Below are 25,464 nucleotides of genomic sequence, written 5' to 3' on the forward strand. Positions count from 1 at the left end.
GTTGCAATGTATTTAATGTGGAAGAAGACAAGTCTTCTTCTTCTTCCAGTGTGGCCCAGAGACGCCAAAAGGTTGGACACAGCCGAAGATGCCTGCACAGATACACAAGCTCGCAGGTGTCAGCGTTATGGATGCACTCAGGGCGTCACATCGGAGTGCGGAGTTTCTGAGACACGTGAAAATGTCTGTCTGCAGGCGCGTCTATCTGAGGAAAGTGGTCAGAAATCCTGATGCTCTCAGACATCACTTTGAATTTGTGCAAAGCATTAACCATCATATTGAAAGATCCATAGTTCAGCCTTCTCTGCTTCCACATGTGCTTAGCTTTGACTTTGCCAAAAAAGGGGGCATTCCACCTCCAAAAACAACAGTGGTTGTATTCTGCACATTCTCATCCCCTGCCGATGACACCCCTGATTGCACCTAACCTGCCAGCAGAACTGGACTGGAAAACAAGAGCTTTCATTTGGCCGCAAGAACAAAGAACAATTGTTTCTGTTAAGCAGTGAAGTTTCTGATGTAGCCAGAGGTTACAGAGAAGAATCCCCATAAGGGTAGGAGGAAAAAAACCTTCCTCATGTCAGCACTGCCAGTGACCAAAGCCATACTCCGATGTATGACCTGTGGCCCTCAAAGCAGAGGAATATTTCTTCCTCTATAAAGTGAGTGTTATTTGATTAGATGAATGTTTCTCTAATAAATAGCATACTAAAGGTCTTTTGAAAAGCTCTGAACGATCCTCTTATCTGGAGCCAAATAAAAGATATATTGGCAAAAACAAAACTTTCATCCAAATTAATAATGTCTTTATATATCCCTGTCCAGATCTGCATTGGCTCAACGGGGAGGCATTTCCCCAGTAATTGTTCTCCAACCACTGAGTTTTCAAGCAGAGCCAGCGTTCTCTGTATCGGGGTTAACGGGCCCCGTTTCTGGGGATGTCTTTGTCTTTCTGATCATTACCACTGTGTGATGTTCATTAGTCAATCACCATGAGAGCGGCTTATTTCACATGTCAGTACAAAGGCCCTGCAGACCCCACTTAAAATTAAAAAATAAAATATGACCTAACGTTACCACAGGACACACACTGTCCCCTCCCCATTCTTTTTCATCCTCACTACTCCTTCTTTTTCTGAAATCTGATTTGTTGGCAAGGGATAGAATCTGCATGTTTTGAAAATGGCGTTAGTTAAAAGGAAACCCCTAGTGGTGCTTTGAGAGCTTGGTTTTGTGGATCATTGTGGACCATCACCCTGTGGGCACCATCCCAGGTTTTTTTAAAAATCACAGCTCCTTGGGCATCCTTCTTGGTGATTGTTGGAGGATTAAGCAGGCATATTACTCTCTCACCTCCCCATCTGAGACTGACCGGGATGGCTAGGTGGTCAGTGGGTCATGGGCTCCGTATTGCAATACCTGCCACAGCGACTTAAAAGATGAACAAGAAATTAATAGCACAATCCTTGAGTCTTCAAAATGAACTCATTTCTCTATGAGAAAAAGACAGAATGAAACGTTGATTCAGCAACACATCTGCAAATCCGTACATTTGCTTCCTAGATGGTGAGGACTCTGACCCCAGCCAGGTTCCCCACATCTAGAATGGGCTCAGGGTGGGTGCCCCTGTTCCACATTGATCGGCATGGGTAAAATGGTTTACTGTGGAAAACCCACAGAGGTGAGCTCAGAAACCAAGGGCAGGGCTTGCAGCATCAATTATAACAGGAGCCAGTTATTCAGTAAAAATAATAATAATAATAACGGCTATGTGCACTCATCGCTTTCTCCGTACACCTGTTTCCATCATAAATAGTGTATTTTTAGAGGTGTATGAATTACAGTATAAGAGAAGCAGCTGTAACAAAGAGAGCCAGAGTGTCATGGACCAGAGCAAAAGTCTATCTCTCTCTCATGCAAACTTCCAGGACAGGTCCCAGGCTCTGCCCCACAAGGCTGTCCAGGGACTCTGTGGCCGGGGCTGCTCTGTTACCTCAACTGTGGTCTCCGTTTCTGTGTCTAAAGTGACTATTGCAGTTGCCACCACCATCCAGCTCATGGGAAGCAGGAAATGCACGTTCAGAGAAAGTAGGGGGCCCTTGAGAAGGGCCAGGAAGTTGCACACCCCACTTCCTGCAAGCAAGCAGGATCCGGAAAGACTCACTGAGGCATCTTTGCAGAGGGAGAGGATTGCAACATGCACAAAATGTACGGTTAAGCTAGTTGCTGTTTACCTGTGTGTCCTTGGATTAAACATCAACCTCTCTGGATCTCCATTTTTTTATATGTATAATTTAAAAGTCCAATCATATTATTTCCAAGGACCTCTGCAGCTCTGAAATTTTATGACTGTGTTTAAAAATATGTACATTAAAAAAATAAAACCAGCAACATGTTACAGATTAGGAATTCAGAGAAGCCAGATTTTTGTCCAATCTGTCACAGGTTGAACTTTGGAGAAGCTGCCTCTTTTTGCTGATTTTTACCATTTGAAAGCCACACTATCCAAAATGAGTTTCACGCAACATTAATCCCATACTGTGCTCTGAGAAGAAAAGGCTCTATGACACTTTAATTGGAATACTTTTGGTCGTAAATGGGTGGGGAAAGAGCTGCAGTAAGGAAAGGAGAGAATGTTTATAAGAAATATGGGATGTCACATGGAACCTAAGGTCAGGAATGTGACTGGACTCAGAGGCAGAGAGACTTAAGGACTCAAATGCTCATAGAACTCATTCTCTTTCTCTTCTGTCGGCTTCATCCTCCTCTTTCTTGGTAAAAACCACTTTCCCTCCACTTCTACATGGTGGGAAGAAAGGCTGTGTGTTATAGTTTACCCACAATCCAGGCAAGACTGGCCCGGCTCTCTTTCGGTTCTAAACTTTCAAGTCCTGGGACAGAGATCACTGGCCCTGGGGCACCACGTCCTCCCCCGGGACAAGCCCCAGCAGAGTCTTGGCAGAAGGAAGGGCCCCACTGTAGCAGGGCTGCCTGTCTACAGGCAAGGGGCAGTGCTCAGGGGGTGTCTGGGCCCACAGTCTCCCAGGGGCGCACAGCACAAACCCAGAAAGTGCTGCCGTACTACCGACCCTTCTTCGGTGGTCACAAAGCCACTTAGTAAAGTTAGAGAAGTAAACCATTTAAATTCATGTTGCTCCACCAATTTTATGAAATTGAAAAAGTGTTTACACACATATGTGTGCATAATATATTTGAATGCACAGCTATATGTAATACATCTGAAAATTCTTCCCTGGAAATTAATCTCCGTCACTAATTCCAACTAACTGTACTCCGTAACAGTCTTTCTGTGGCCTGCTGACATGGTCACCAGCTTGTGTGTTTCTGTGCTAGTATTCTCAGTGCCCTGGACACCCCATAAGAGATGAGTCATCCCTCTGAATATTTTGAAATCTGGAAGAAATTAAACAACTCACAGTACGTACTTTTTTTAGATAAGAGTTATACTGTAATAAATAACTAGTTCACAGAAGCAATAAGACTAGAGAAAGTATGGCCACTCCTCTAAGTTTTGCTGAGGGCAGACTACCTCTTTGCATTCACTGACAAACCAAATCACAGTAAAGCATTGCCTCTTCCCAAAATAACACGGTTTAGCACCGTGTGATAAATAACACGTGATCAGCGTGCAACTGGTGCAGTCATAGTCTTGAAAGGAGAAAGAAGCGAGTGCTCCCGATTTGGGCATGAAGGAAGGAGGAGCTCTAAAGATGAGAAGGGTGCTATTACTCTGGCAAACCCTGATGGTACCTCTCTGGTGGAATTCTAACATCAGGAGAAAAGCATGAACAAAGATGCACAGTGAAAAGCTCAGGACCCATCATGGAAATGATAAATTATGCTAATTGGTCATAAGCTACAGTCTATGTGTGAAAGTAACTGGAAGGGGTGAGGAGATTCTGCGTGAATTTTGGAGGCTCTTGAATGCTACCTTAAGGAATTTGGACTTTCTTCTATAAGCAGTAAGGAGACTTTGACGGTTTTACATTCTGTTTTGTTTTTGTTTTGTTTTTGTTTTGTTCTTGGTCAAAGAACTGCTCTGTTCAAGGTATTGTTTCAAGGAAAATCACTGCATCAGCGATGCTGTGGAGAAGGTAGAATGCACAAGCAAGAGAAGGCGGTGGTGTCCCCTTCCCTGAAGTGGCAGACTGCATTTTCCAAAGATACATTATTTCACATCCCCCGTGGGCTTACAATATGACATAACACTACCTGCATCAAGTGGTGGGATCTATATCCTGTCCCCCCTGAAGCAGAGTGGACTTTTGTGAGTGCTGACCACGAGGTTACAATTGATGGTATCTGACTTCTAAAACTAGACCATGACATGCCAAGCATTTCTGCCTCATGCTTTCGAGATGGTAGCTCTTGAAACTCACATACCATGCTGTGAAGTCAAACTAGAAATGTATGAGAGATGTGCAAAGAAGCCAGAGGGTAGGTATTCCAGTTGACAGTCCAACTAAGCTATCAGCCAACAACCGGCATTAACTTCCAGGCACATGAGAATGTATGACTCCCAAACCCCAGCAAAGAATCGTGCTCGATCTTCGAGTCTTCCTAGCTTAGGCCCCAGCCATGGTGAAGCAGAAACAATCTGACTCTTCTGTATGACGCCCTTGACCAGGCAGTCCCCTGGTGCTAAGCGAAATTATCAGTGAGGAAAAGAGTTGTGAGCCATCAGCTTGGGACCTGGGGAGAGAACTCCAGAATCCACTACAGTCCACCCCTTGCACTTTTCAGGGTCTCATAGTAAGTCCCTCATCTGGAAAGAGTTTCCACCGTGTTGATTATTCTTGTTTTCTGGGAAAATTCACAAAAGACATGTTAGTGGGATGAACTACAGCCTCTGCTGCTGCTGCCTTTAGGGCTACAAATATTAATCAGCATCCCCCCTTCTCCCATCCTTCCCAGACTCCTTTCCTCCTTAGTTAGTAGCTCTAATTCATGCTAATTCTAATGACAAACATACAATCTTCTGCTTTCCAAAGAAGGCAAAGAGTTCCTTTCCAAAGGAACAAACACCTCTCCTCCTGCCTCTAAAATTTACTATGAATATAATTTTCTCCTCACATTCCCCTGGCCATCTCCACTGAGATACTAAGAGCACAGAACAGGTGGTTTACTGGCAGAATGATCCAGACCTTCATTACTGTGGGTCTGAATCCCTCATACTATGGTCTTTTCGGGCTATGGCTGAGGGGCATGGGAACACCAGGAGGTGTCCAAAAAGATCATCTCGATGCAAAACACATTATCTCACGTTGTCTAGCAGCAGCCCTGCATCTTCCTGCTGACCAGAGTCATCACCTCTGCCCATGCGACGTCTCCATCCCTGCCGGCTGCCTCTTTGCCACAAGCAGCCTCACGTGATCAGGGGTTTACCAAGCAGTGTGCTTCCTTCTGAGGGGCAGATAAGATGCAAATGGCCTGTTCTTGACTTTGGAGGCGATATCCCAGCATGCCCCAGTCTGTCTGATTCTGAAAAACTATGCTGATGTTGTGGGGTACTTGCATCTTCATTGGGCTCATCTCCTTCCTTCTGCCCACAAACCCTTCCCATGTACTTGTCTTTTCTTGCTCATTCGGTTCAATCACCATGATGTCATCAGTGTAGCAGACCGGTAGGCCGTAGTAAGATGTTCTGTGGAATGTGCAGATGGTCCAGATTCTTGGGATTATACTATGACAAAGGGCAGGGGAGTCAGCATGGCCCTGGGGAGAGATTAGAACCATGTGCCGTTAACCATGAGAACCTCTGATTCCCTTCTGAATAAGTTTATGACCTGGGGGAAGTTTCTGTGCTTTGGTTTTGTCTTCTATAAAGTAAGGATTAAACATAGTACCTATATCCTTAGTGGATATAAGGATTTTAAAAAGTTAATAGCTACAAAGTGTCTAACTAGCTTCTGATAAAGAGTAAGCACTCGGTAAATAGTAACTTTGACAATTCGTGAACATTCAACATTGTCAATGTTCCTCATTGTCTTCTACTCACAGATATCTTTGCTTTTTGTATTTGCACAGAAATTAATGGGCTTGATGTCAGTCTGAAGAGAGGGTTTCACTCTGTTTAAAGAAATCAAAATAAAGAGCTCAGAACAGAGGGAGCTCTACCTCTTAACAGTTCAAAAGCCCAAGAGCATATCAAATGGCCACTCATAACACATTTTTTCCATCCACCAGTCCACTTTAACTCTTGGACCTTTGGAGGAAACACTTTTCAAAAGCACTAATCATTACTCACAGATTTCCCATGCAGAGCCTATTGAGAGTTTTATTGCTCTATAGACAGAGTTATATAATCTGCCTCAATTCTATAATGACTAGGTTAAAGAATTTATAATAATCCTCCCCAGCACTTCCTTACTAAATACATTTGGCAAGTGAAGTTTCTACTTGATGCATTATACAGCCCACAGAAAGTTAGTGACCAGCTTCTAACACAAGTGCGGAGCACTCCGGCTCCCACAGCTACTAACACCGCTGAAGCGAAGGCATCTGCTCTGTGTCCTCTGGAAGATACAGAAAAAGGTCACCGACGTCTAGTTCAAAAAGAACCCTGTCAAAGGGAAAGTGCTGCTATGCGTTTAAGTCCCAACTTCACCAGTGAGGCATGAGATCTTGGGAATATTAACCACTACTAAATTCAGTTTCCTCCAATGGAGAGCAAAGACATTAATAAGGTTGTTTCAATAGCCTTAGTAAAATAACTCCTGTAAAGTTACAAACAATAGCTAATCTATAGAAACTGTAATCATAAATGTTAGCTATCACTAAGTATATCCTGTTACAGTGAGTGCTTATTTCCATTTCCACAGCTTTAAACTCCCTAGATTTGGAGTCTTTAAATGACTGCTTTGTTGAAGATCTGTTCTCCTGGTTAGTTTATAAAATTTAACACAACAAATTCCTGCATAAGCGGTAAGAACTTGTTTTTAAAATCCTACTTTATAAAACTGGGACAATCACGATACATTTATTTAGTGCCTTATTCAAAAAGAAAAAGAAATAAACAGCAAGTCACTTCAGTGTATGCAGAAAACCCATCCAGGGTGCTGATTGAAGGCTTTCCCACCCTGCATTTCTCAGCATAGGAAGTTCCACAACTGAACCGCACGTGGGCAGAGGTGAAAAACTCTCCTTCGTTCTCACAGGCTTTGCTGTTCCATCCCTGTTTACATTTCTCAGATGCTAGGTCTGCAGTTCCCTGGGAGGATTTCCCCATCCTTCTTGGGACAAAGTTTGGCCCACCCTGTCTTTATATCATGAAGGCTCTGATGGGAAGTAAGCAACACTAATTCATGTTAATACTAATGACAAACAGACCATCCTCTGCTTTCCAAAGAGTGAACACATGGAACAAACATTCTCTCCTCCTGCCTCTAAAGCTCAGAACAAAATCTCATTTCTCCTCCGTGGTCCCCTGACCATTCTATTGAGATGTCGTTAGGTGAATTGGTCACGTGGTAGGAGCTCCAACACGGAGAAGTGATATTTTAACTTCCTTTGTAGAGTTTTTGATCTCAGAAGGCTTATCTAAAGCTGATATGTAACTGGGGGAAAAAAGTGCATTTTCTCTTTATGCAAAAAAATAAAAGAAAAGGGGAAAGAAAAGCAAGCTGTTTAATCTCTTGCCTAGTTCCAGTGAAACCTAGCCAAGAAAATACTTCAGTCAGTAAAAATTAGTATGTGAAGGTAGTACCCAGAAAAAAAATAACCTTGTTTCCAATTACACTTTTCAAGGTCTGATCGACAATTAGTGGAAAAGTCAGGATTGCTTTATAGAAACTTCTAACTAAAAGGTAAATTGATTTTTTTTTTCTTAATAGATCTGGAAAAAATTTTGGAATAAAAATCATTGTTGAGTGAGGAAGTTTTATTAAAATACCTGAAGAATTTTTCAACTGTGGAATAGTGTGTTCAAGAATAAAGTTTTAATAGGTCTATTAAAGACAGTAAAACCAAAGTAAAATGTGGACGTAACGCATGAATGATAAGGTTGCACAGTAAAGCCTAATGAGGAAGTACTCATTACTCCATACATGTCTTCTCCTCCTTGAGGTTATCTGAGTGATTTCCTAGTATCAGACGTATACATTGTATATGAATGCTTAATAAAGTCATGAATGAGTGTCCATTCTAACCAACCAAGTACATAATATACATGAAGTTTGGATCATTGTGGGACCAATTCATTTTTGACCAATATTTGTGTGTCTGTGTGGTGACAGATACTTTAATACATATTTCTCCCTAAATTATCTCATTTAATCTAGAGAGTTAGAAGAGGGTTGTGTTTATGAGCCCAGTCTCTGGAACTAGCCTGCCTGAGCACGCGATCCTGGGCCTGTTGCTTACCTTGAACATGTGAGCTACTTACTTAACCTCCCTGGGCCTCAGTGCTCTCGTCCAAGAAATGGGGGTCACAGCTCTAAGCATTTCATAAAGTACCATGAAGATTAAGTGAACATGTTTGGGTGTAAATACTCATAACAGTGTTCAGAAAATATTGGCTATTATTACTCATGGGGTGAATATGATTTTGACTTATTACATGAAGGAAATCTAAGCTCAGTCACAGACTTGTCAAAATTTTCTCAGGTACCTATGAAGGAATAGTCAATTTTACATTGTCCCATTCAGAGGAATGAGTATCGGGATGGTTGGAAATTGCTCTCAATGATAATTCACAATTAGCGGATTGTTTGGGGTTGATGGCTTTAACAGGTCTCCTCACCTGCTGCTTTGATGTTGAGGATAATAACGCCGTAAACGAATGGTTCCGAGCAAGTCCTGGCACACCCACATTTAACTGTAGGAAGCCACAAAATCTAATGCAATCAGTTCCATAAGTTCAGTGAAGTACCAGCTCTCAATAATTTCAGGTATCATCAGCATCACGCATAAAAGGTTAACGCAAGGCAGAAAAAAACATACGCCAGATTCCATTAGCCCAGTAGGAGTCAGGCAAAATATCCCTTCAGATGGGTGTATGCACAGCACACCGTCTGAAACCCTAAACAAAGGGACCATTCTCAAGGGATGCAGACCATCAAGTTCACTCTTTCTGAAACCCTGTCCGTGCAGGAGCCCCAGACCAATGAACCTAGCTAATCACACATACCCTTCGTGAACATAACTAATTTTATCAATGAAAACACATCTGTACGTCCAATGAGCTAATTACCATGCCATCTGGTGTTGACCTGAGCTGAAGAGAGCTGGAAGCTTGAATTAGACACCTCCAAAGTGTGGGGATTCGATGTGAGCCTTTCAAGGGCCAGCCAGCCTGCCCCCGGCACGTGTATCCCATATCTGGTTGTTTTACATCTTTACTACCCACACGCCACCCTCACTCTCAGACAAACACTGAGCACACACACACACACACAACACTGCTGGAGTGTTTCACTGCGTTACAGACGATAAAAGGTATCATTCTTTAACTCCCTAGAAAGTTCTTCTAAACTGACATCTTAAGAGTTTTCCAGCCTGTTACAGGTGCTGTGGCCTCCATATGCCAATCTTCACATTCCTGACTTCTATTTAGGCGGTACCACTATGCCTGAGACTAGTGTCAGTCAACATTCAAACTAATAATACTATTAGTATTAGTACTAGTAGTAGATATTAGCATTAGATGTTACCAAAACGCATGGCCTGCTCTCCCTTATCTGTCTCCCAATGCCTGTACACTTCTTACTTAATCTCACTGAGACCTACAGCCTCTAGACTCCATTTTCCACCTTCTGTAAGACAGTGGGAATTGATGGAGCCTGTGGGTGCTGGAAGAGGAATAACCCCAATCAAAGGCACTCAAAAATTGTTGAAAAACACTGCCCATATTTTGTCCCCACACTCCCCAACACTGCTAGCCCTATTATGATCTCTCATTCAAACTGGCCAGGCCAGCATGTCAGTTTGGTGGGCACCCTTCCACTTACATAGACTCTGTTGCAACTTCTTCCTCTGCTCGGATTCTCTGACTGCTTTTTCGTGGATGGCTGCTGTCTTCTACCCCCACCCTTCCCAGTCTACTTAGGGGGTTCTGCTTTGTCTACTGACCCGAGGTATTCATATTGCCCATCTGTCCTCAGTCCAAGTCTCGATCATCAGCACTCTGCTGATGAACTCACCCGTTACTATCTATCTCCTGAAAATCCCTACGGTACCTCCATCTCCAGACCAGCTTCCTCCCTTAGGTCTGATTGAACCTATGCCATCTAACTATTGATAAACGCAGATGTCCTGTTAGCAGCTCATTCTCATGGCCAAGACTACATCCAGGATCTCTCTCTTCCCCCACAGTCCTCCACCACTAGAAACACAGTGTTTCCCTTTCCCACTGGAAATCCCCATTCTCTAAGAGCCCAAATCAGAAGCACAAGCAGTCATCTTTAATGCAATGTATTTTCCTCATCCCCCCTGTGCAACTGACAATTCCTCCCGGGTTTGCCTGCTAAATGTGTTTCCGTTCTGCGTTCCCCAATTCTGATCATCACTACCTGAGTTTTAAGTTTTCCTCATTTATCTGGATGACTACACTATTCTCTAAGTAGTTTCCCTGTTTCCACACTTGCCTTCCCCCTCCAGTCCTTCCTGCGTACAATGCCAGAATGATCTAAAATGAAGATTAAATGAAAGCATACCTCCGTTTATGAAGATTTAATAGATACTTTAGCCTCCCTGATGAACACCAAACTCCTTAGAATGAGTATGAGGAATTTCACGAACTCACCACTGACCCTGCTATCCCCGCATTCTCACCAAATACATTGATTTCCTTGAAGAAAGTGAAATATGCCATATTCCCCACACCCTACCCACATGCTACTACACATACAGAACACCCATGCCTCCAGACTCCCACCCAACTTACTGCTGTTCCAATTCCACCATCTAGCTCAGGTTTCACCTTCTCTGGGAAGGTTCCCCTTACTTCCCCAGTGAGTTCAGAGACCCTCCAAAGAAGGCAGTCTGTATTACAGATATCACTAAACTGTTGATTTATTTGTCTATCCTCCCCATTAGCGTCCTTAAGGAGAAGTCCTGTTCCCCACGGGGCTTAACGACTGAACTGAAATTAGAGCGCAGTAAAGTTGCCCACAACGAGGTCTGATTAGTTCCTACATTTAATGCACGTCCTTCAGGGGGTTGGCTCTGTAAGAGTGACATTTACTATAATTTTGCCCCTAGTGATTATTTAATACTACCTACATTTTGTAATTGGTGGATTTAAAGTATGATTGAATGGATTGACTTATTGAGTTAATCCATAAGTATAAACCAGTAACTTTAAAGAAAAGATTCGTACTGGGTTCTAATCTCAAATAAAGGTCCCTACATTAGAGGACTTGGATAACTCTTGGGGTTTCAGATGAAGTCTTTGACGTCAAAGCTTATCAGTGATTGGTCAATTAAAAAGTAATAATAGTTATTTTTTTAGTGTTTACTCAGTTTTATGCAAAGTGAATTATTCCATATGAGAGTTTCTCAACCAGGGACAATATTGCCCTCCAGGGGACATTTGGCAGTGTCTGGAGGCACTGTTAGCTGTTACAACATACTCTTAGTGTCTAGACGATATATAAGCCAGGATGTTGCTGAACATCCTACAGTGATTACATAGGACAGCCTCCCCTCCCCCCCAATACGACAAAGAATTATTTGGTCCCAAAGGTCAAGTGCTAAAGTCTTGAGGCTGAAAAATCCTGTTTAACCATAGCAGGCTTGTGTGATAAAATGGTATTAATTCTATGCTAAGAATAAGAAAATAAGATCTTGAGAACTGGGTCTTCCAGACTATATAGGTGATAAGTAGTGGGGCCAGAATTTGAGCCCACCCTCTGAGACCCCACACTCATGCTCTCGCCAGTGTGGTGGGATGCCTCCACCCAAAATACTTAAGAGCTATTCTTTTTAGACATGGCGGTAATGATGCTACACATGATTGTATGATGCACTGTGAAATCACGTTTCCCAAACTAAAATGTAGGGAAGTTTAAAGTAATTACAGATACATTCGTTACCAAGGGCCATCAGAAATATGTGGACTCTCTACAACCTTTTTATTTTTATATTATGGTTCAGTGTTCTCTGATGAGTTTTATTTCTTTCTCAATTACCTAATTCAGCAATAAAGTTGTTAATCTGTGAAGCCTGAGGTTACTTAAATTTATATACATTTACATGCATTATCTCTAATTCTCAAAACAATCCCTCAGTGTAGATGTTATTTTTTCCATATACAGATGAGAAAATATTTTCTTTAGCGAACTCCATTAGTCTATGGAAAAGCTTGGGAAACAATTAAATAGCTTCTATGTGCTTTAACGATCAGCAACTATCCAAAGAACTTTCTAACACATTCATATACTCCAGATCTATTTTTTAAATGAGAATCGATTCACTTCCTGGTAGTTGTGACAGCTGTCTCCATACAAGTGTTTTTAGTGTGACCAGCTGTGAGGTCCCTTTTTCTGGTTTTCCTCCACTGAATCAGAAACACTACTGAATAGCAAACCATTGATTAGCCCATGGTTTTATATTTATAATTCCTTCTGAATGAGTAGAACTTTTATAATTAAAGCTAATGACACTCTTACTGTAATCAGTACTAACTTTGAGTCCCAATAGTCAGTATTTGCTTAATATGCTTTCCTGTTCATACTTTATCATTTTTCCATTAAATGAAATGATACTTTCACCTCGTGTTTAACAAATATACTATATATGAAACTTCCGGGAATACACAGAGAATCACTACAAGCTGAGAAAAAAATAGACACTACATAACACTGATTTCTATGTTTAGATGTTTTCTCTTAGAAAAGCATTTCTCAGAATCCAGCTCTTTATAGGCACACGATGAAAACAATAAGCAGAATCGCATGTGTGTGCACACACCGCGGTGTGCGTTCTCTCCAAGTGTCCTGGTACAGCATGTGCTTACTGCATCATAAAGACAGCACGCATATGCATGCACCAATACATATAAACACATACAGTGCATGTCTGTGTCATTATACATAGAGCAAGCATGCGTGTGATTTCTGTGCTAAAATAAAGAAAAAAAAATAAAGGTACTACCCAACCAAGATTTTTTGTATTTGCTTTCAAGCTGGAAGGAATTTCACCTTACATCACTCAGTTCTGAACAATCCCAAAGATAAACCTCAGAACAACAGTAAAGTTAATAGAAAAGAGCATATGAGAATATCCTGAAATGCTGCTCCCTGTAACCCTAAGAATTATTTAAAACCACGAAGTGTGCGGGCTGGGCTCGCCTTGGTCCATCCGCGCCTCTCCTGCGCCATCTAGTGTTTCCAGACGATTACTGTGGGTGCAGAATGGAGAACAGCCCGTGTGCACTCGAGCTGACCACTCCGCCAGTCTGCGGAGTCAGCCTCAGGCAAGCAAAACTCACTTAAACTTAGGCTGCAAAGGGGCTGTTTTATTGGGTTATGAAAAAAAATTGCAAATGGATAGGACTTTAATAGCAAAGGAGAAAGCTTTAACGCTAAGTTCAAGAACTGTGGCTAACAGATGTTGAGAAAATAATGCATAATGGAGCTATTGAGTCTCATTAGATTCATACACGGTCTAACAGAAGTAGAATTTTGATCTGAGGCCGCACATCTGGATGGGAGAAAGTAATAGGAAAAGGATAGAGCAAAACAGAACTACCCTTCCTTTTTCGTCGTGGAGCACTTTTGCCACTCTTGTGGTCTGGCTTCTGTGCCAGATTCAGGCGTAAAGCCCGCTATTGGAAGCGGCTGCCCTAGCCGCTTTGTCCTCGCCCAGTGAAATCCTCCTTTCCTACTGTTATTCAAATGTTCGCTGGAAGCACAGGCTTTTTGCAGGAAGCCAGGTAGGGACTGTTTTCTTCAAGATCTTGGATTTTCATTCCGTCCCTAAGGAATTCCGTCAGACATGAACTCCTCTATATATCAATATATAGAAATAGTTCTCAATTTGTGTCTGGAATCCCTGACTTGAAAAATAACTCAAATAATTCAACCCTATTTAGATAACACACTCGTATTTAATTTTGGAATTAAATAGGCTGAATTTTAAAAGCCCAATGAATCAACTCCATCTTGAAGCAGTTTAGATTGTATACAAAAAGAAGCCCTGGTCTGTATGTTCAGGTCTAATTAAACCATACTTCACCATAATCAATTAATTGTTCTCCAAAAGGGGGAATATAAACTCCTGCTTTTCATTTGAATTCCATTTTAAGTGCTTTTTCAACTTTACAGGAGTCTTTATTATAGGAAAAGAGGGGGCAGGTTGCTTGCATCTACTTTTGTTCCCTGGGCTCTAAGAAAGTACAGTCAAGAACCTTGCCCTGGCTTGTTTGGCTCAGTGGATTGAGTGCCGGACTGCGAACCAAAGGGTTGCAGGTTTGATTCCCAGTCAGGGCATATGCCTGGGTTGTGGGCCAGGTCCCCAGTAGGGGTCATGCAAAAGGCAACCACACACTGATATTTCTCTTTCTCTCTTTCTCCCTCCCTTCCCCCCTCTAAAAATAAATAAAAATCTTAAAAAAATAATAGATAACCAATAGCAGGAGGAAAGGAAGAGTTAGCTATCACAAAACAACAATGCATTTTGTGAAACAAAACTGAGCTTGATAGTGATTTTTAAACTCTTCCCAAGCATGGAGGACCAGTCACTGTATTGATGAATTATCAGTCTGATAACAGCTTTCATATGTATAGCTTTAAACTGTGCCAAGTCCTACACTCAGCTCTCTTTACATTATTTAATCCAGTCTTCACAAGTACCACGTTAGGACACTGAAGCTTACTTAGTTAAGGGCACAGAATTTGCCCAAGGTCTTAATAGCTCCTAAATAGCAGAACCAGACTGATTCCTGAACTGTCTGACACTAAGGTCCTGCCCTAAACCACTTCCACCCCAGTGGTGGAGACTGGGAGAGCTTGTCAGAGGGTCAGCACCTCTGCACTGAACTTCGTAGGCTAATGCCTCCACAATCTTAAAATATGAATATATATATATATGTATACACACACACACACACACACATGAAAGAATAACACTGGAATTCTATGAGAATTTAGACCATTCTTCTGAGGCTCAATCTCACTTTGGATGAGTTCAACATGCTTTCTGGTCTACCATTGTCTTGAGATCACTTACTGTCAATACCTTCAAGGTAATAATCAAAAAAGTGGGTCACAATGATAGCATCCCAACGCAATCTCAATTCTCCTTTTCAGCAGACAAACTCTCCCTGCTATCCAGTGGTTTCGAAGCCTCACACAATGGCAGTGCTAGTAAACTCATTAAATAGGGTTACCCAGGAGGTAACTCCAAGGCACTAAGTTTGTGCTGATAGGATAAATTACAAGGAAATTGCATTTTGGTCAGCTGATCTAGGTTTAAAGTATTAAACAAATCTTTCCTGCTGTCACTTGTCTTCTGCTCCTCTATTAGTTCAATAGTAATCAAGGCAAATGCTTAGAATTGTTCTTCTACGTCTCATCCTAAATCTAAAATGGAGCAATTTACTAAAATAAAATATACTTTTCATGTCTAGAGGAACAGTGTTTCCCTGGTAGGGTCTCTCACCTGTCAACTTTGGGTTCTGATAGATTATTCTTGAAACTGACATGAATGTCCAATAAAATTCTACCCATAGAAGTCCTGCCCCCCATTTCCCCAACATTTTAACACAGAAGCTTCAGCTGGAGGATCGGTCTTCCCTGAAGGGTTGGTCACTATATGCCTTTCACCATATTCCTCTTTCAGAAATGTCATTATGGACTGAATTGTGCCTCCTAAAATTGTTATGTTAAAGCCCTAACTATGTTATTTAGAGATGAGACTGTTGGGAGACAATTCAATGTAGATGAGGTCACAAGGGTGGGGTCCCCATGGTGGGATGGGGTCAGCACCTTATAAGAAGGGGCACCAGAGAGCTTGCTCGCCCTGTCTCTCTCTCCCTCTCTCTTCCTCTCACCCTCTTCTTCCTCTCGAAGACATAGCAAGAAGGTGGCTTTCTGTAAGCCAAGAACAGACCCCTCACTAGAACTCAACCGTGCTGGCACCCAGATCTTGAACTGGGAGAAAATAACCTTCTGTAGTCTAAGTTGCCTGGTAAGTGGTATTTTGCGATGGCGGCCAAGCAGACGAATGCTGATGCACAATGCACACGAGGAAATACACTACCCTCTGCATCTCATCCACCAGTGCTCATGTTTCAACCAGATCTGGTTTTCTGTCATCAGGTAATCCACTGCCCCATCTTGGGGGGTCAACTTTTAGTCTGCAGAAATTTTGGTGATGAGTGACAGGAGAGACTACAGCAAAGAGGTCACCTACGTCAGTCCAGCAATGCAAACAGAATAGGTATGGGCAAAAGTCAAAACCTAAAACCACAGATACCAGAGAGAAAGGGGGATCAAGTAAGTGAAGTGAGGATTGATACCTTGGTGCTGAGAAAGACGCATATAGACTTTTGCTCCCTGGAACAGGTGACTCATCATCCTGCCTTCTGGGAGAGGGAGCACTCTCAGCATCTCGCACCTAGGCAACCCATCAAGAAAGACCCAGTCCTGACCTCTGGAGGGCCCCAATTTTTCATCTGAATTTAAGATAATAAATTGAGGAATTATTGAATTCAGTTCTTCAGACTTCTCTGAGGTCCACATATGAAATTTAGAGTACTATGTAGCTTTTGAAATTTTAATAAAATTGATGCATATATGTACTTTGCTATTGCACAAAAATTATACATATACACACATATGTATATGTATATATGTACACATACATATGTAAATGTGTGTATACACACAGATATAGTTAACCCTTGAACAATAGGGGTTTACAGGCACTGACCCTACCCTACCCCTGCACAATGCACTTGAAAATTTGAATACAACTTTTGACTCCCCCCAAAATTTAGTTGTCCCTTGGGATCTGTGGGGAATTGGTTCCCGAGCCCCCAAGGAAATCTAAATTCAAAGGTGCTCAAGTCCTCTCTGGAAAATGGCATAGACCGATGCATGGAGTCAGCCCTCTACATCCACAGGCCCCCAACCATGGACTGAGAAAGTACCTGTGTGCAGGTACTTATTGGGAAAATCCACACGTAAATGGACCCATGCATTTCAAAACCTGTGCCCTGAAATATATATATATTTCTTGGCGTTTTCATTAACTTCTCAAAAAAACCTTCTTTACACCAAAATATTTAAGAACAGAGAACTAGAAAGTGGCATCATCATAGACACTTGGCTAAGGGGAAGTGCCAATAAGAAAGCTGGTCCCTGGATGGGCCGCCTAGCAAGGCCCGACTCCAGATGAGAGGAGCAAATGAGCAAACTAAGGAGATGGGGCTCCTGAAACTCCCGAATGGGGGGGTCTGAACTATGTCCTCAGAAGCAGAGGCCAGGGAAGAAGGCCAGTCCCCACACCTTGGCCAGTGGGGGAAAGGGAGACAACATCACAGCAAAGGAGGAGCTCAGCCCCAGGAGTCAACCCTGGGAACCCAGTTGCAGGCCTGAAGAGATTCTCGGAAGCTCAACACCCAGAGCTGCTGCAGATCCTACCTCTGTGAAGGTGTGTGCATTTGATCCTCTCCAGATTGCTAGGAATGACTATTCCCATGGACGAACTTCCCACCCTGACGGAGGGGTGAAGCCAGCTTTGGAGACCTGGCAGAGCTAACACAGCACAAGTAAAACCTTCACGACTTGAGTCTCGGGTTCCTGTGCTTTGATCTTCCTAGCATTTGCTAAGGAAATAACATCCTCCTTGTATTTCAAGCTCATCCATTTTCCTAGACCTTTACTATCTAGAAGATCTAGCAGTAAATTCCAGGTCTGCCAAGACAGACCTCAGTGCAGCTGACCGGTGAGAAGGGAAGTCTAAAAGGTGTTTAATTAGTAGTATGTCCGGCCATCTTTTCTACCTATTAGTGGAAAAGACTAGAAGTTGAATTACAACTAAACCAACATTCTCTTCTGAACAAAATGAATATCTGTAATTCCAAAGGGACAAAAGAAGGAAAAAACATCCAGTACACAGCTTTTATCATTGACTTTTCACAATTTTCTCCTATTAACCAGTCACTTTAGAGATGGTCTTCATTACCTGGTTAATAAGGGAACAGCAAAGAACACAGAGATTTATTCTGCATGTAGCCCAAAGCCCATTAGTTTGAATGTGTCGATGCTTTATGGTTTTCAGAAACTGTATAAACAGCACTTGTTTGTGTAAGCTCACTTTCCAAATGTGTGAACACAAACCTCTATTGTCTGTGAGCAAAGGCCATGCTGAACTACAAGTGGCTTGGACAGCAAAGCTCTCGGCCAAGCAGCAGCCTCTGCCAAACTAGCCATCTCGGGAAGTGGTCCTAAACTTGACACGGGGGCAAATAATTTTTTATTGTTTTCCCAGGGGGAGAAAACCCTTTCAACAGAGCGCAGACCAGTAACAACATTTGGGGGGGCGAGTAGGGGGGGAGGTTCTTGCTGATATTGCTTTTTTCCTTTTTACACAAAAGAATCTGAGGCTATAATTCCTAACTTCCTTTGTTAAATGTGCTAAAGACCTACTGCCCTGTGCCCTTAGAGCCTTGCCTTGTTTATGTTCCAGGTACCATGAAAGTCTCTCTGCACTCTCTGCTCGGCAACCTCTCTGTGCTTAAGCAGCGCGGTAACTCACTGTCTGTGTTCCCAGAGAACTCCACAGGGAGACCAGCTCCCAGGTTTCAGCCTATTCCCTGGAATTAGTTTGAAGGTTAAGTTCTTCTGTCTTCTTAGTCATTTAGTGTCTTTCAAAACTATTTAAGATCCAACCTAGCCTCAGAGAAGCTATTCAAATTTGTGAATAAATCTTTTGCGTACACGTCCCATTAAAAATTAAGAGCTAGCATGGGGAGAAAAGGCACACAACTGTAACTGAATAACAATAAAATTTTTTTTTTTAAAAAAAGAGCTAGCATAAGGGATTCTGGTGATGGCACTGGTCTGTATCCTGACTGTGTTTTGATCACATGAGTCTGCTCATGTAGTAAAATCAAATAGAACTAAACACATACGTACACACAATGAGTCCACATGAAACTAATGAATAGAAATAAGGCTGATGGATTGGATCCACGTCAATTTCCTGGTTATGATATTGTATCAGAGTGTTGCAAGATGTTACCCTTGGGGGAAGCTACTTGAAGGGGTAGATGGGTCTCTCTGTATTATTCCTTACAATTACATGTGAATACAAAATTATCTGAAAATAAAGGTTTTTTAAATCATTAACAAATCATACATTCAAGGCATTTTTAATTTCATCCCCTTAAAAAAGGCTATTTCCAACATATCTAAAACACAGTGAATATCTGCAGTACAACTAGTCACAGTCACCTTCGCTCTGTTCCTCCCTGATGCGCGACATGAATTGCCACGACCAGTAAGAGAGGGCCCAGGCCCCTCAGCAGAGTCCGTACCTGTCATTTTTAATGTTTTGATTTAAAAAAAAAAAAGGTAACCTGGTTTTGATTATGTGCCTGAGTCTGTCGGCAACAGGATCAGCAGTTGGCTTCTGAGTTTTCCGAGGCAGACTCATCAGTCCTTCTGATCTCAGCTGTGCATGCAGACACCCTGGTCACAGCCACGACAGAAGTTCCCGCCAGACTCTGCTGTCCCAACACGGCCCAGCACAGAAAAACGCCCTGGGCGGGGGTGTCTTCCTAAGATATTGAAAGACAGATTTCCTTTAAGTGTTTCTCTTGTCTTTTCCAAAACTAATTCTTACAGCTTGTAGCTTATGAATAGGAGAAATGGATGAGTTGAGTAGGAAAAAAGGAGTTGTCACCTAAATTTGCTAGCATTGCAGTCAGATTGCAGTTTAATGCCGTGAATAACATTGCTTTTAAAAAAGTTTACGTCCTAGTTTCTGCTGCCCTGGCTCTACAGCCTCCAAAAGCCTGCAAATTAACAGACACAATCCCACTTCATCTTCAAACTGGAAACATAAGGAAGTTTAGTTTCTTTAAAAGTAATAACCCATTCTACAAATCTCGACACCTGCACAAGCAGGGTTGTGAAAGTCTGGCTTCAAGCTTCTGAACTGATGTTAATCAGACCTGCTCAGTCAGGATTGTCTAGGACTTGAAAAACAATCGCAGGCTGTGTCTAAATGTTTTCCAAACTCACGCATGCCAGAAAACATCAGAGCTACACATTCAAGCAAAAGGCTCAGCCCTTGCAGCTGCAGGAGAGGGAGCGACTTTTTCAAGGGCAATTCATAGATAATAGGACCCAATCAGACACCTACACACCCATTCTGATGTGGGAAGGAAATCAGGAGGCGGGAGTCCAGCTATTCGTTTTCTTCAGCAGGGTCTATTTTCAAACATCCTTTCCTTCCAGTTGCTCACAGCAGCCATCGTGTTGCAGAAATAATGATTAATAATACATTGAGTCCCCAGAACCAGGCTCTGCGTTCTCCAGTGGTCGGCTACAAGAAACAACCCTCCGACCCACCCTTCCTGAAGTCCTGTGTAAGAGGAAAAGCCTCAGTACACCTCAGACGCTGGGAATGTGTAGCATTTCAAAGTATCAGCCTAGTACACCTGCTATAATGTGAACTAATTACAGGGAAAGTTACACAAATTCCTGGCGAGTCTAAAATATAGGCTACTTTAAAATAAATTCAGTATTATTACTTTTATTCATGTAACATGTATATGTTTAGTTTACATTTATATGTACATGAACACATGTGGTTACAGGAAAGTATATGATACGGGCAATATGAAACAGTCATACACAATTCCTAGCAACTTTTCTGGGGTCACTCTAAATCACTTAAGACATTATATCCAACGCCTGACTCAACACGGCAGAATATGCGCACACTGAAAGCATAATCTGTTTTAATAATTGCATTGAGATGATGTTACATTATCATAGCTTTTTATTCTGTTTGCTTCCTTTCTGTCAATGGAACGCCTGCACTGGATAAACTAGAGGACTCTTTGCAAGGAAAAACATGAAAACATTTGTTCCCTTACGCAGTTCTAATATTTCTCTCTGCAATTTTGTTTACACTAGTCGTTTGGGGAACTGTTTTTTAATAGGGCTTCCTCCTACATAGAATCCACTCCCACTCCCTCCAAAATCATACAAGCTCAATAATGCGTTGTGAGTGCAGTCTAAACAAGACAATTAATGCTGACTTTCCCACCATTTCCTTCACCTGAGGCATTAAAGGGAGCACACGTGGTTTCCTATCCCACTTCCTGAAGAGGTTCAGTGGCTGTGCATTCTAATGCCAAGGCTGGATCGGCAAGAACTGGCTCATCTCCAGGCTATTTAGAGAGATGCGCAAGAAGGTGTGGTCGACATCTGCGCACAAGATGGCTCGTTTGGAAAGGGCTTGAGGCAGCCTATCAGTCTCCTGCCACTGCTCCCAGCATCTGCATCAGTCTTAGGAAGTGATGTCACACACCTGCAATGCACATGCAAACTGTAAACACTTCACCAACATTGAATTTGAGTCTCCCACCCAAAACCATGCCCAGCTGCTGCACACTGAGTTCCTCGGCTGCCAAATTTGCTAGTCTGCAGAGCGTTGAGAAAAGGGATGGTCTTATGCAAACAACAGTTAAGTCAGCTCAAGTTTTATACCACCAGGCTGTGTACAGTTTGGGTTTTTATTGATTACTTCTTGCTGCTTCTAGAATGACAGAGGTGGAATTAGAAGAAATATTAAAAATTATGCAATACAGCACTCTTGTTTTACAAATAATTAAGTCACAACCCTCTTATATCTTCCTTTCCCACTAGACGCAAAGGCTGGGGCCTATAAAGCACTTTTCCATCCCTAGCACTTAATGCTTACCAGATATTCAAGTTGGTTAAACAAATGGATGGGTGGGTGAGTGGATGCGTGACTTCCTCAAAAACCATTTCACAGAGCCATTCTGCATTATTTGAAACGATAGACTTGGGCAATGTCTTCAGCTTTTCTAAAATTCAGTTAATTTATACATAAAATGAAAATAATAATAGTATCTTGCTGAAAGGATTTTTGTGCACATTTGAGATGATGCTTTTCAAAAGTTCCCTACAGAGCCAGGCACGGGGTAAGGATTCCTTAAAGAGCAGCTTGCTGTTACGTTCATAATGGTTGTATATCTCCCTTCACTTCTCCTTGTTACTCTCACTCACCAGCCTCTTAGTCCATCCACGCAGGTATCAAGGGCTTTGGCCCTCATCATGGTCTTTCTCTCTCCCCTAGATCCACCACCAGCCTGGGGGACCGTGGACATCCAGGTGAACAACTCAGCAACCCTGTCTCCACCCATCACTAACCTTTTCATCAGCAGTGACTTGCTCTTTTTTTCTTTCAGTTACGTACGTCCTGTGACCACACACAAGTGACCACACACAAACACTCTCCCTGGACTTGGTCTTCTGGGATACAGACGCTAGTGCCATCAGCAGTCACAGCCATGTCACCGGCTACACCCTGTAGACCGACCCTCCAAAGACTTCAGTTACGTCATTCGGTAAATGGGACGATAAAGACCCCTCTCAGTGCTTGCTGCATAGAGATAATCAGCTATTATCGGCTGTTATTATTCTTATCACCTGAACTACACCACCTCTGCAATACTGAACCCCAACCCTGGTCTGCAGAGCTGGGCAGTCCCGTTACCCCACTCTTACCATTGTACATAATCCATAGCAGAAACCATAGGCTGCACATAAATTAGGAATAAAAAGAAAAAAGTAGGAAGAAGTACTAAATGTAATAAAATAGTTTGAAAATATAATCATTGGGTACCCCCCAAATACCAATGATGATAATAATAACAGTTTACACTTATTGATAATATATGTAGCATGCTTAGAGTAATACCTGGCCCAATAGTATACCAAAATAAGTACATTAAGTGAATTATGAGTGCTTACTAGGTACAGGCACAATTACAACTGCTTTCCATAATGTGTTTTGCACATACCGATGAGAAAATGGAAGTTCGGAGAAACTCAGTAACTTACCCTAGTTACACATCTAGTACATTGCTGAGCTGGGATTCAAACCCACAGACTCAAGGCCACCTTGACACTTCAGTCCCTACATGGTGGACGTGGGGTTTAGAGCCAGCTAGTCTGACACCAGAGCCTACGCTCTTCGTTGCTTTGCCTCTCCCTAATTTACCAATACCCCAGAATACATACACACATACATTTGTTCGGTCAAATGTTCACATCAAACTATTTAATTCCAACGTATTTGCTTTGGCTCAAGTTTATGTTCTTTTTGGCCCCAAGAGCCCTATCCTTCAGGGCCAGTGCTAGCCTTTATGTGCAGGGACCTGCCAGCTCTTCCCAGATGGGGACCAGGCCCTCGGTTTTAGCACGTCATTGCTGCAGAATGTGTCTGTTCAATGCCGGGGCAGGACTTGCATCCAGACCTAATTGAGCGTTCAATGGCAAAAACCGTTTTTCTGGGCGCCCTTCTGCCTACGCAGAGTCAGCCCATTTCCAACACAAAGATCAGTCTGGTGACAACTACAGAGGAGCAGGTTGTTTGGCCACCATAGAGTAGAGACCTGGGCCATACAAGGTCCAGCATGTGTAGATGGTCACTTCAAAGGCATTCCTTCTGGAGTTTCTGGGCAGGAGTGTCCCCAGGTACATCTTTGCTGCAGCCATCTCACATTCATTCCTCAGGTCCCCTCCTGAGTTCTCACCAGGGCCAACGGAAACAAAGGAATCATTTTTCTCCGGCCACCACAGTTCCTAAGGTGGAGTCACCTGATAGGTCCACAGGCAGGGGTGTCAAACTCATTTTCCCCGAGAGCCACATCGGCCTCGCAGTCACCTTCAAAGGGCCAAATATAATTTTAAGACTGTAAAAATGTAATTACTCCTTAACAGTTACGCCAGAGCTCAGCACTGCCACCAGATGGAAACAAGGTGCCAGGCCAGATAAAACAAGGTGGAGGGCGGGATTCAGCCCAGGGTCCTTGTGTTTGCCACCTGGGCCATAGAACAAAGGAACAGTTTCCTGCTGGGTCACAAGTCTGTTAGCCCAGGTGTGTAGGAGGCTCTGGAATGAGAAGTCAGCCAATGGAGGAGAAGGGAGGCAGCAGTTCGGTGGTGCTGTGTGGGGTCTTCTGACTTCCTGGGGCAGGAGTCTGGGAGTTGGGAGGAAGGCAGGGGATAATATTCTCAGACTGTCATTCAGCAGTAACCACCAATGACAATCTATTGAACATGTGTCGTTCTTTATCCACTCTTTCCTCCATGACAGGACACGCCACGCCATCACCGAGGGGAGGCCGTTCCTTACCCAGAGCATTCCTTTTTGGTTCAACAGCAACGACAGAAGCAATAAAGGAGGTAAAGGGGGTGGAAAGCAACAAAAAGCCTACATGATTTTCAAGGTAGCATAGACCTGGTAAGTATAGATATTCATTCGTCACCACAATATTTCAATGTATTGAATTATATTCAGAGTGTATTTTCTCTTCATTAAAATATGCGTTTTTGTCATTAACCAGCTTGGTATTCTTGAGCAATTCTCTTAGTTTTTCAGATGTTTGTTTTCCCATTTCTCTCCCTGATCTTGAAAACTACCAGCTCTCTGAGAAGCCTTCAATAAATTTATCTTGATTTCACCTCAGTTCAACTCACTGCAAAATCCATGTGGATTCTTGGAATAATGTGCTGAATCAAACCTATCAAAACTTTTATCAGATTGCACAAAAATATTGGAGACCAAAAGGATATTAAAACTTGAAAGTAATTCTTTCTTCAGGATAATATTTGCTTCATGGAGAGCGACTGCCGTCCCTTCAGTGTTTAAGGAGGTGCCCGGTCATCACGGGCAAACCCGAAACCCGGCTCTGCCTACCAGCATGAACGGCCTGCCCTGAGGCCGTTGGGACGCATGCACACAGTCCTTCTGCCCTACCCCTTAACAAATAGAAAATTTTCTTCTAGTTTTACTTCTTTTATAACATCCTGCTTAACGGAGCATGATAAAAATACATGCATTGACACCACCTGCTGGCAATGCCCGTTCTATGCCAGCTCCAGGCACATGTTCAGATAAAGGGGGTTTCACCAAGTCCCGAGGTTGAAAGTTCTCCTTTTGGCTCTTCTACCATAGTCACTATTTCTAATTCTTCTTGGTCCACAGATCTGCTAGAGTGCAGCACAAAACCACAGAAATGTTGAAAATAAGTGCTGGAAATAAGGACAGTAAAGTCCCAACTGCACGTACGAAAGAAAAAAACATGCATAAAATTGTCCTCTAAGCATTTAAAATATATTTATCCTCAATTTGTCATTTTTGGATTCCAGAGGAATTAAAGACTGGGAATTAAAATAATGCATCAACTAGAGAGCAAAAATGCATCAGTTTTGCCTCGGCCTGTCATCTGTG

General features: G+C 42.6%; 1 long non-coding RNA gene across 1 annotated transcript in view; it reads right to left on the bottom strand.

The window, feature by feature from the left end:
• LOC123480623 (uncharacterized) overlaps positions 1-19,739 on the bottom strand; it is a 95,476-nt gene extending 75,737 nt beyond the window's left edge. The window contains exon 1 of the long non-coding RNA XR_006656708.2: positions 19,547-19,739. This is a non-coding gene — a long non-coding RNA (uncharacterized lncRNA). The remainder of the gene's footprint in view (positions 1-19,546) is intronic.
• Positions 19,740-25,464: the final 5,725 nt, after the last annotated feature.

Source organism: Desmodus rotundus, chromosome 9 (genome assembly GCF_022682495.2).
Source record: "Desmodus rotundus isolate HL8 chromosome 9, HLdesRot8A.1, whole genome shotgun sequence".
NCBI classification, from domain to species: Eukaryota; Metazoa; Chordata; class Mammalia; order Chiroptera; family Phyllostomidae; genus Desmodus; species Desmodus rotundus.